The sequence below is a fragment of the Drosophila gunungcola genome, unplaced genomic scaffold, assembly GCF_025200985.1.
Source record: "Drosophila gunungcola strain Sukarami unplaced genomic scaffold, Dgunungcola_SK_2 000140F, whole genome shotgun sequence".
Taxonomy (NCBI): Eukaryota; Metazoa; Arthropoda; class Insecta; order Diptera; family Drosophilidae; genus Drosophila; species Drosophila gunungcola.
Genome location: NW_026453301.1, coordinates 127,934 through 141,221, shown reverse-complemented (window position 1 = coordinate 141,221; position 13,288 = coordinate 127,934). Strand labels below are relative to the sequence as shown.

Sequence of the window (13,288 nt, the reverse complement as noted above, 5' to 3'; positions counted from 1 at the left end):
GACAAGAACAACAAGCTAACAATTAAGTATTTATTGCTTTCAATTTGCTGCCCGATAACAGAAGAACCCGAAAAAAACAGAGAGACTGGAAAAGCAAGCAGAACAAAGTAAATAAAAACCGACGGACACACACACACAAATACATAAACTGCTACCTGCGAGCAGCGCAGTCGACGTCGACGCCGGCAGCGAAATCAGCACCTCACTTTTTTCATTTTGTTTGAATTCCATTTCGAGATGTTTTTCGTGTATTGCCTTTAATTCTTTAGCACGCGCTTTTGACCTGGCTTTTATTTCATTTTATTTCGCAGGTAAACGTAAATCACACTCTAAGAAAAACCAAAATAGGGGAAGTGAAAACGATAACGATTATCAGCCAGTCATATGCAAATTCAAATTGCATTCGGCTTCAATTTTAATTATCAATAACATATTTAAAATCCCCATTCTCTTCCTTCTCCGTTGTACCTTTCTCCGTCCTCTTTTCCTGCCAGTCTCTATAATGCGCTCTTTTCGCTCTCTTTGACCAAGCCGCTCTCTTTGCATTGGGCACTTAAAGCGGTGAGGACAGTGGGATAAAAACGTAAGCTCGAAGGATAGTCAGGACTAAAAGAAGAAAAAGTATAATTTTGATGATGATAAAATGAAATGATTTCTAGTATTTATCATTCCTTATAAAACTAAAGAATCCAGAGTACCAGAAAACCCAGACTTTTAAATAAATTTCGCTTAGCTTGTTAGTTAAGATAAGTTACGTTGAGTTACCCTAAAACCCTTTTAAAAGTAACAACATATGAGTGGATTATTTTTTATGACGGATATTGTTACGGATTATCCAACGTCTTAAAGACGTGCTCTCATAAATACTGCACTTACAATATGTACCTGGCAAGAGTGTTAAGCCACAGGTAAGTAGAGTTGAGAACAACCCTAGGTCAATATCAACCCTATTTTAAAGCCCACGGACTGACACATTGAAATTTTCCTTTTACCACATACGCATTAAAGGTAACCAATTGTCAATTCTAGCTTATATTCTTTAATTCTTACTTCGTCGTTACTTAAAAAATAATTTTCGTACAAGCGATTCATTTGCATTTGCGCATTTGCCTAACAAAAAATGTCATTCTTTTTGTTAGCTTTTGCCCCACCGTGCCGCGTGTGAATGAACGTATAAAAAGTGAGAGCGTCGCCTGCTCGACTCATAAACGAAAATCAATGACTCCCAATGCGCGTACCCCTCGGAGTCCCCCGTTTTTTGGAGTGATAAATGCCGCCTTAGCGTCGTCAGCAGATTTTCAGCCTGCGCATGGTTGTCGGCCTGCAAACACTCGCAAACACACACAAGCACATCCCTTTATGTTTGCTGATTTGGCTGCATTTAAGAAATGACTTTGTGTTTGGAGCATTGTTAGATTTTTTAGTACTCTATTTTCAGGGGATTTCATCTGTCTACCAGAAAACAAAATAAAACATGCATTAATACATACATATGTACATATGTATGTATGTGTGTACATACAGACAGTTGCCATTTTTACCAAGGTGGTTGTTGTTTCTTACACTTGAGCACATGTTTGTACGGGTATTTATAATTTGGTCAAGCAAGCAACAAGAAAAAAGGGTAATGTACATACATAAATACATACATACTTACATACATACATACATATGTATGTATATAACGATCAGATTGGACCAGATAAAAATACAATTTGACGTGTTAGAAGTATCAAAACTACACTTACTAGGGTGAAAAATATTAAAATTCATGGGGAAGCAATGGGATTTGAGCACATTGCTAAGTAACTACATACTACTCGACTTGATATTAAAGTCTTTTTTTCAGCGTAGGCATTTGCATTTCTCTCCGCTTCTTCTGCTGTGTCTCCTACTTTTTTTGTTTTTTTTTTTGCCTTCGAGAGAGACTTTTGTTGGTCTCTTTGTGTTTTTATGCTTTCAACATTGATACGTGCCACTTTTCGCATACAGACACAAAGCGGGAGAGAGGAGAAGGGAAAGGAGGAAGTACAAGAAGAAACATGGGACTACGTGTGGGGACAGCTGGGTAAATTTGTAATTAATTGCGGCCTTGCCTCCCCCTCGCTTCGTACTCCTTCTGGCCCCTGTCGTAGCGTTACCTCCTCTTTTTCTTCTCGTTGAGAAAGCAGCCGCCAACAGTTTGTTTTCTTTTCTCCCCACTCTCTTCGGGATTTCCGTCTTATCAGGGGAAGTGGTGGGGGGGTTGGTTGAGAGGGTGGGCCATCGGCCTACTCTTTGTCTAGTCGCCAGTCCTCTTGCACTCCATTCCATTCATGCCTCACATGTTGTACAGGGGACGTTAGTTAGCAGGAACTTTGAAACTACTTAAAAAAAACTTTTTGTTGTACAGCGAACCCAGCAAGTAAAGCTCCAAAGAGTAAGGCAAAAAGGCTGTTTATGGAAAGAAATATTCAAACTAAGAAGGTTGAACTGACTTTATTATTTTCGGTTTTGTTTTAGTAGTATGAAGCTAAAATACCATACCTAAATGTTTCGCACTTGCACAGTGACCACTGTACTTACCAGTAGCCCGAAAACGGACAGAGAAAGCGCGCTAGTTACAGTTACAGTTACGTTACAGAGGGCCAAAGACAATGCTTAGCTCGGTTAACGGTAATTACAGTGTGTGGGGGGTACGGAGTGAAGTGAGGAATAAGGGGGGCTATTACAAGGGCGTAGACCGGTACTCCAAGAGGGTAGACAAATAATAATTCATTAATTGATAAGTTTGCCGAACGTTTTACTTACATATGTATGTATGTATGTATTTACATTTGTTCAAATTTAATATTTTATTCATTTAATTTTTATTTACATACATATGTACATATGTAGATGATTAAGTTATAAAATTTGTTATGCATTAAATTATAAATCCAAATAAATATTATACCCCCCGGTTGCAGTTCTTACTACGCCATGGAGGATAGACCCTAATTGAGTGGGATGATCCCCATTCAAAGCGCACTTCTCCAGCTAATTCCGATGCCACTTTCAATATCCAATTGCTAGCCTTTCAATTGGGGAGGGGAAAAACAAGAAAAAAAGTAAGGGTAGGAACCGAAATATGGAAATACCACGGACGGGCCATTGGGATATTGAACCCTAAACGTGAAGACCTCGTGTTTTGTCGGAAAAACTTTGACTCATCACTTCACTTGCGTTAACGCGCATTCTTTGGTATTTGTTCGGTGATATTTTATACAAATAACAGATTTAAATTTAACGTTATACAAATACTAAATTCCTAAACTCACTGATTAGGAATTTGTTCAAACATTATGATTCATGTGTCTTGATGATATATTATAAGGTTTCACCATATTTTTTTTTAGGATTTTCGCTTGCAATTTTGAACTAGTTAAAAACTGTAACGGTATTATTTTAAAAGGGAAATCAAACAGCAGAAACAACCCTGTTTGTGTAATAATGTTGGATACTCCCGCGTATTGCCTTTTTAGCACTTTATGATATTTTATATGTATTTAAATTGTCTTTTAAAGACCGCAACTTGTTTGGAAACGAACAGCAAACCGCAATGTTTTTTTCTTGTTGGTTGTACATTCGTTTTGCGGTAAGTACATTTTTTTGTTTAAGTACCTACCATATAGTGATCTGAACGGCAAAACAATGCATTGCAGCATAATAACCTCAAAAGCCTTCAAATATTTAGCTACCAAAAAGCGGTTAACAACAACAACTGCGGCCCAAGGGCATTCTTCATCTTTATTTCTTCTTGTTCGTCATCTTTTATTTTTGTTTTTTAGGTTTTGTGGCCTGCGATCGACAAATACGAAATACAATCTAAAAGTCGAAGTCGAGCTCGAAGTTTCGTGCGAGTGCAGTTTGTGAGAAAAAGAGGGGTTGAGTGTGTATCGTTTCGCTTTCTCTTTCGCACTCATCACATAATCAGCTATTTCCACGCGTTTGTGTGAGTCTAAGTACGTTGTTTATGATAGAAAATCCACGAGTTATTGAATTCGTGATATATTACTTAATTTATGAAATATAAAACTGAACAAGTAGAGATGAATTTTAATGAAATATTAAAAAATATTTCAGTGAAATTGTTAAAATTTACTGGCTAATTAAATTTAAATTAATTTCTAATGTAATTTAGTTGACTAATAGACAAAGTTTGTCATTTTTTTATTAAATTTCCCTGACTTAATGTACATCTCTATATAAGATGTTAAATATTAAGAAGGATTTCTTTCAATTCATGATATTGCCATCGTATAGACACAGTCATTCATGTACATTATACATACATACATACGTAGACCCGCATTTGTATGTGTGCATGTTGAGCAGCAAATGCAGTTTTGTTATTGTTATTTTTGTTGCTTTGGCACGTTTCTATTTGGAGTTTTGATTTGTGCAGCATGTTTCTATTTGGAGTTTTGATTTGTGCAGCATTTGAGGTGATCTCCGTAACGTAAGACTAAGATAACGTAATGCGGGCTTACTATGTTGTTATAGCACATAAATTATACTCGAATTAGAGGTTGAATTCGAAATATTGTTATAATATACATATGTATGTATGTAAATGTGTGCTATAACGCAACTTTGTCTTTAAAAAGTACCTATTGGTAATAATCTTTATTTTACAGTTTTTTTTGACTAAAAATTTGAATAAGCCTATGTATGTATGTACATATATGTATGTTTTGCTAGCTCTCAATTTCTTGCAGTCTAATGATGTCAGCTTTCTGCTTTGTTTACTATCTTGATTTTTTTTTTGTTTTTTTGCGCGTTTCTAAGCGCGTTACAAGCTGTGACGTCGCAAATGGCTTATCAATTTGCGTACTGATTTTTTCTATTTTCGATATCAAAATTGTGAAAAGTGTGACTTTTATTTTTTATGCCCCTCTCGCCGTTGGATTTTTTTTTATGTATGTACATAGCTATTTTTCGCATTTCAAAGTCAAAAAAAAAAAACAAAGCAAAAACGGGTTTGAATCGGGGGAAAAACATCAGGCAGACATGTAAAAATGGAAATCATAGCAAAATATCGCAAAGATTCCGAATTATTGGCAAACGTAAACAAACTTGACACTCAAGTGGAGTAGTAAAAAGAAAACACAAAAAAAAAAAGCGGACCTGCTAATACGTTACGTACACCCCTAAAAGTCTATAATTAGCCAACGAACCACAATCAGCGCGCAAAACAAAGTCCACACGCTTCTTAATAAATATGGCAAAGAAAAGAAAACGAAACCTTGAACCATATTTGGCAAACAATCGTATACAAAATGTAGAAAATACTACGCAAATACGACAGTTTGCAAATTGCTTTATTGAACAATGAAATAATCTAGTTTTTTCTAAACAATTATAACTAGGTTGTAAAATAAGAGTAGTTTTTGGGTCACGGGGTACAAGGAAACATTCCTTCAAGACTTTTTACCAACAAATCGACTACGTTTGTTATTCATCAACAATCACTTAAAAAGAACTATATATTTATATGTATATGTATGTATGTATATATATTTGTGAAATCTAAAATATATACACACAGTATGTAGGTGTTGAGTTTATGGAAATCTGAAAAAACTTTATCCGCTAATTTAATCAGTCGAGGGTGACACAGAAATTTCATCCGCCGAAATTCGATCTAAATTTGAATGAACGTCATATATGTACATACATATTTACATATGTATGTATGTATGTGTGTATGTCCATTCCAACAAATGATGTACATACATACAAGTTTTAACAGAAGAGAGTTCTGGGTCATACCATTTTTTTTTTGCTAGTAATAAAATTATATTACGAATTTTATCCATCAACTTAAATTATAAAACTTAACTTTGTTTACAAAAACTATATTTAATAATCAAATATCATGTTGTACCAACAATCTAAATAATATTAATGCAACTGTGAAAATCAGTGATGTTAACTTTATCAATGATTAAATTTCATTCCTATTTAAAGTCACTCAAAGGTTTTGGCCAACAATTATGTTTTCACCAACGTTTTTATTTGTCAATATAGTGCCGGTATAATCTCTGACCGATCGGCTTATCTCGTTTAAATGTATTTCCCCAACATTTTCCTTTTAACTGCTGAACGAAAATGGAATTTCCGAAAATCATAAGCAATGGACGCTGACGCCGACGTCGGCGACGCTGCTTGCGTCGACGTCAGCAGCGCTGCCCAAAGTAAACGAGCGTCGACCTGTATTCGCGCGCGCTTTTTACGTTTGGTTTTTTCTTGTTCCCCCTCTGCTAGCAACAACAACAACTACACATGTGTTTGCCCACAGCTGTGGCCAAAATAATATGTATGTAATTTTATTCGACCATTGCTTAAATAAAAATGAATTGGTATCACCAAATATTTGAAGCTTTCACTTTAGTACTTAATTTTAAATTTGTATTTATTTTCAATTTTTTATTAAATGTGATTTGTATTAATATTTGGATGTATTTAATGCTGTTAATATTAACAAAATAACAAAATATTTAAGTTAAAGAGCCTTTGAAATTTAATGATAGTGAACAAAAAAATGTAATTAGGAAGCATTATATGAAGTGCCATCGGCCGCAGGTGTAACTATGCCATCTCTATAATAAATATCAGTGTGTATCGTAGGCTTGCATTCAACCCATCAGCTTGTAAGTGTGTGTGTGTAAGTCTGGGTCTGGTGCATACATATGTTGCCATTTACCCACTCGCATTGCTTTTGCCTTTTTTTTTGGCCAACAACAGCTGGCGGCCAAAAGCGGCTTTATGGCCATAAAAGCCATAAAAAAGCGTTGAAGATGCCAAGAAGTCACTCAAAGCCAAGCCAAGAAAATTAAACGGCCAAACGGAGCGACAAAGCGCCAAGAGAGCGGAAAAACAGAGAAAAACACGGCGCATAATCAGACAAAGAGAGCCAAAGAGAGCGAGTGAAGAAAAAGAGAGCGCGAGACAGTTGTATTTGATTTGCGAAGGGTTCTGCCCATGGGCGTGACAACAAGGGAGTGGTGGCTTTAACAGCAGGTTAAGGTTTTGTAACGTAATTAATATTTGGCAAAGAAGATTACATTTGTAATGTTAATGCTAAAATTGCAAAAATAAAACAGGAATTTTAGAGATTTGAAATTTTACAAATAAAAATATCAAATCAACAACATGACCTGATTGTTTTTTTATTTATTGAGGGTTTAATACGTTAAAAGATAAAGATCTAGCTGCTATGGTATTAAACGTACAGATCCTGGGGATTTCATAATCCAAAAATTCCCATCCAAATTGAAAAGTTTACTATACATAGATCGGCGTCTACTGCACTAATGAATCTCTATCCCCGCACACTCAAACTTTTTGTACGACGTCCATGCTTCTGATTTCAGTGGAAGCGAAACAGAGGAGGAGGGGGAATTGGCATTTTGGAGTAGGATTTTCGAGTGAAGAGTGGAGCAGCGACGTCGGCACCGACGCCGTTTAACGGACAAGGTTGTAAGCAGCATGTGGCGCCACCCCCCGTATCCCCATCCCGCCCCGTTCCGCCCCTTTCGGCACCCAACGCCCCACACCCGGCCCCCCTTTCATCACTCTCAATTTTTCGTATTTTGTTTTATTGGCACTTGCGTGTGCTACCATTTAGCGCGTTTAATTTAATAATTAAGTTGCTGATGAAGACGCGCGCACTCTTTTGCCTGTCTGCGCGTGTGTGTTTATGCTTGTGTGTATTTGTATGACAACAAAAATTGAACGGCAATATGTGACATTGAAAATGTATGCTACATAGCCCAATACAAACGTATTTATGAACATAAATACATAAAAACGTGCACAGGGAGCTCCACAAATTGTCATTGTGTTTGTGTTAGGGGAATTTATTGTCTTTTTTTTTGGGACTTACAGCAAAAGCAAACTACAAAAAAAAAAAACTACAAAATAATAAAAAAAAATGTAAAGAAGTTCAGGGGGCACACGAAAGTTTTCACAAGCACCAAAGTTGTATTAGAAATGTATTTCAATGCATACAAACATGCTCAAATTGCTAGTGTTAAAGGGGCAAGGTACTTAAAATATTAACAACTCTACTGAGTATAAACTATGTATGTGTCTTTAACTTATTCAGCTTTGTTTATGAATTCTATTTGAACAGTGTCTTTTAAGTAATTAAACAACAACTAAAATTTGACTGAAACTACATACATATGTACATAGGTAGACAAACTTAAAATTTGATTAAAATCAAACGCAGAATATTTTTAGACAATATAAAGTGATTTACGGTGACTAGTCACCATAACCGCACTTCTATTGCCTTGGCCGCCGCTGTAGGTAAATGGGCATGTGTGTCTGTTTCTCAAGCATTTACAGTGGCGGCAAAGGCATTGATGAAATTGTCCGCCTGTCTGGGGGAAGAGCCCTAAAAACACCACAGAGAGAAGCAAAAAGAAAAAAAAATGAAAAAAAAAGAAAAAGACAGGCGGACTGAAAAGACCCAAAACTGAAATTGAAACTCAAACGAAGACGTCTGCCTTCGTTTGGTTTTTAATGTTTTTGTGTTGCATTGGAAGCAATCCGATTCGATCCGCAAAAGCAAGAGGCACTTGATTGATGGTCACGTCACCATCCAAAATTCTCTCTCCCTTTCTCAGTGCCTCTCTATGGCTATAAAAAATTGTATACTATATTTTATTTCCTTATCCTTTATTCGAACATTTTCCCAGTAAAACGACATTAATGAAGCCTGTGATTTATTTTAATTTGTTTTATGGAAATTAATAAGAAATCTCGTTGTTAATGTAGGTAAATAGTAGAGGTTATCATTAGATGTTATTGAAAAAAGACGAAATTCTCAAAAAATCTTTGAACTTGCACCCGTTAAAAACATGTTCAAAAACGACACTTAGAAAGTGTCCATCTATAGAAAGCGTCAATGGTTTTCCAAATCCATTAGTATCTCCCCCTCGAACGACAAGGCTTCCAAATTTTCTCTTTACTTTCAACGACAGAAAATTATCTGAGCGATAACCGAGAAAAATATATGTACATATGTACATATGTTTGTGTGGAGAGGGTGGTCGGGGTACTTAAACCATCATGGTCGCGAGCGGACAATGCCCCAAATAATTTGCGGCCGAAATAAACACAACCTTGAATAATGCCAACCTTTAAAGCGCATATCAAACAAATATCTAGAGGCTAATGCCCCACAAATATATTTATTGTTCGAGTGAACGAGTGTGAGGTGAGTTCGAGTTCGTGTTTCTGTTTCTGTTTCTGTCTATCTGACATTGGGTTTAAAGTGCTGAGTCAAAATATTTTGGCCGCCGGTTAATCGCGAGTCCACAGGTGCGACCAGGTATCCAATGACGATGACGCTACCATATTAATATGGTATGTACATATATCCAGCGACAGTAGTCCCGAATTCGAATCGAAATTCAGACTTCTCAGTAGCATTACGCATTCCAAATTCTGGAACTATGTTCATACCACTCAAATTTTTACCAAATATAAAATTTATATGTTTTTTTTTTACTATTACACATTATTATCTTACCCCAAATTGCCCTTAACTAGTTATACAGCACTGTAGAGATTACTAATGTTCTATCCTTCGTTATAAGAACCTTTTTGTACACAGACCATCTTAGCAATTTCCGGTGTTAAGTTTTTACACCGATCTATTACTTAATTTACGCTACTTGTTTTAATTCCAGAAACAATTTCTGGTGAAATCTAATATCTAGGGCTTTCCAATTTCCGACTGAACACTCAAAAAAAAAAAAATAGAGAGGTGATAAAGGGCCGGAGGGGGGGAGGCGAAAAGATGGGAGGGAGAGGCAGAGGACAGAGGGCAACAATTATCTTGTCAACCATCTTTTAGTTGGGTGGTTATTTTGCAAAGTAAATACACACGCACTCACACACACACACACACACACACACACACTCTGACGCACACACGCCTACCACGCCCACCCGCCCCTTACTATTTCACTCTTTTAACGGTTACACGTGCGCCGTCGTTGTTGCTATCTCTTTTTGCCCCACTACACAAATGGCGAGAGCATTTTGCTCTCTCTCGCCAAAGTTTGTCCGCTTCGATTTCGGATTTCCGTGCAGAGAGCTAGTCGATTAACAAATACCCTTTCGTGAAAAACATTGCTTACCTGATATTGGAAAATGACCAAAGTTTAGTCATCGATTAACGGGTAAGTGTTAAGCATTTGGAAAAAATTGATAATTAGTAGTAATTAGGCATTTCAATTACATTATACATTATCTGATAATGTCTATGTTATAAAATCGTCTTGTTCTAAAGAATTCCCATTATTGAAAAACTAGAAATTTAAATTATAAATAATAAAGTTTGTAAATAATATATTCTATGTTATATTATATTTATTTGCGTTTTTTAAATCTTGGTTCTTTGTACTAAACAATTGGTTCAGTCAAATCGGCCAAATACTTTAATTCGCAGCGTATTCAGATTGTTGCGTAGTTTGTGCCTGTGTCCACGCTTCTCGTTTTTTTTATTGCGGTTTTGCATTTAGAAATTGATGATGAAGCCGCTTGTGTGTGTGTGTGTTTTTTTTTTTTTCGTGCGTGTGGGAAACGTTTTTCCCTTTAAATTGAAACTGTAACACGAAATGCCCTCTTCCTTCTCGCTCGCTCCATTCACTCTCCTCCTCTTTTTAGTGCCGTGAAGAAAACATTTTTATGGACTTCTGTTTTAGCTTTTGGAGTGTCTTTAAATGCGTTTTTCGACTGATTTTTATTTGTTTCGCCCTCTCCACGACTTTTCGCTTTTTCAGTAACTTCAACTCCTTCCTCCATTGGGAAAATTCTTGGCATATTTTCGTTTGATGATATCTGGCTCATAGTAATGAACATTGTGCGCCGAAAGAATTCGTATTCCAATTCAAACCATTTCATTTACGAAAAAATGATTAAATATCTAAATATGTATGTAATTGGTTAAACAAAAAGGATAAAATTGGCCCCAACGCGGGGAACGCATTTCTGTCATTAATTTCAACAAAGCTCACAAATAATGTTTTGGGGTCACGGTCACCAAAAATGAAAATGGGCCAACTTTATGGGCCACCTTCCTGCAAATCCTATTTTTGGAAATAGGAAAGGGTTGAAATCATTCAAATATGTATAACCTAAAAATCTATTTCTCACCGTGTATGAGCCTTGCATGATTCGTATTTGCCTCTAATTATGTTTCTCATTTTCCTTAATTTGTCGCTCTCCTCGTCTTTCGTAAATTCCTAACTGGTTTTGCGCAAAACGCATTTCCAACTTTGTTGCAGTACGTGTCGTGTTAACAAAAACAATAACAAAAGCAAAATAAAAACCATTTCAGATGAGCAAGAAAATGCCGGAAGTTCAGTAAAGACAACAAAAGTTGTTTTACTTTATGTATTTTCCCCTGCTTTTGTCAATTTTGATTTCCATTTCGTTAATGCAAAAGTATGTATGTACATGTATGTATGTACATTCATACATACATATGTACACAAGCAGTAACAAATGGTGAGGCTGCGTTTAATTTCGTATAAATTCCACGCGTAATTGCGTTTAAACATAAACAAATTCAATTTTTCTCGCATTGAGCGTGTGTTTTTGTTTTCGATCTTGCGTCTGGGATTTCTCAAGATCAGCTTGGTTAAGTTTGGAGGTTGGAATAAAAAAAAAATGTAAAAAAAAGAAGGGGAACTGACAAAAATATCTTGATAATGCCAAAAGCAAACACAATCGCATAACCCGAAATCTTCGTTATGGGAAAGTAATTTCTTTTTTTCGGTTTCAGTTTCGGTTTCTCCTTGAGTTGTTTTGCAACATGTGTTTCATTTTTGTGATACTTGTATCCTAATATCACTTCTAAATTTCTTATACTTTTGTACCTCTTGTAATTTTGTTACAATCTTTCGAGCAAAAAGTGCAAATTTAATACGATTATTACATTTTATTTTTATTTTTAATAGCACCCATTATTCATTGCTTTTATTTCCTTATAGAGCACATGCTTCACTTATCAACCATTTTGACACCTTTATTTTTTTTTGCAATTGGGGTCAAAACCTGTTGACACACACGCTTTTAAAATGGGTTAAATACAATTTCAATAAAAGCCAATAACAAAACTAATAACATTAAGCAGACGAGAAAAAACATAAAACTATGGCAACAACAAAAAGCCAACCGCTAAATTACAGCAACAACAATATTGACGAAGTGAAGGGGGGAAGAAGAGAGGCCAAGGAAAAAGAAGAGCGATTATCTTGAAATGAGACCATGGCACACACACACGTGCCGCTCACACACACACACACTCAGGCACACAAAGTTAAACGGCCGCGCAACAATAACAACGACTTTGCCGTCGACGTCGCTGCCCGCAAGTCAATGCGCTCTCTCTTCAACAGAGAGCCTAAGAGAGTCGAAAGAGCGCATTGGCACCGACGAGGTCAAACACACAAACAAATAAAACAAAACGAGCGGGCACATTTTGTTGTCGTTTTTTTCTTTAGCTTCCCATTTGATTATTACTTTTTTGTTTGTTAATTTTGCTGGCCAAGAAGCAAAAAAAAAAAAAATAAATAAGCGAACAAAAAGAGAGCGCAGCGCCCTTCACTCGAAATATAAACATATTCAACTCAAAACCTAACCCAACAGCAAAGGTCAAAATAATAGCTAAATAATACGGGAATTCTTTAATTAGTGGCCTGATTTCGATTCTGGATATATTACATACATATGTATAGCCATAGAAAACTTCTATATTTACATACTAAATGAACAAAGAAAGCTATAGTTAAAATCCGTACCCACCCCATTCTTGGTCCTGCACCTATAAATAAACTACAGTTCTAAACCTTTTTATCCTTAAGAAAAACCACTCGCTATAAGTATAGCCAATAACTTTAAGATATGAAATACACTTTTTTAGATTATGTAATATGTATATATGTGAAGCTGTAATTTACTTTGGCTTTGAACTCAAATGCCTTATCAAACTATTCCTACACACTAACGTACATACATATATAATTATTTGGGTACTTAAATAAAGTTGGTGGCTACATTCCTGCATTTGCACATCTTAATGAAACACATATGTACATTTAGATCCAATGTAATTGAGAAATAGCCTTGTCCTGATTATGTATATGTGTATGTAAAGAAAGGTGACAAATTGAGCGATCCCTATGCCACTTAATTGCCAGGAACCACCTAATATTTTGACCGCACTTGTGTGCATACGTGTGAG

General features: G+C 36.0%; 1 protein-coding gene across 2 annotated transcripts in view; it reads left to right on the top strand.

Annotated features, from left to right (window-relative positions):
• The first annotated feature begins 266 nt into the window (after positions 1–266).
• LOC128265616 (T-cell activation inhibitor, mitochondrial) overlaps positions 267–13,288 on the top strand; it is a 32,513-nt gene continuing 19,491 nt past the window's right edge. The window contains exon 1 of one of the 2 annotated variants that reach the window (XM_053001779.1): positions 267–311. The gene's annotated coding sequence lies outside the window, so the exon portion shown is untranslated. Of the gene's footprint in view, positions 312–3,601; positions 3,617–13,288 lie in introns of those variants that run through there. The other variant, XM_053001778.1, reaches the window with a different exon arrangement.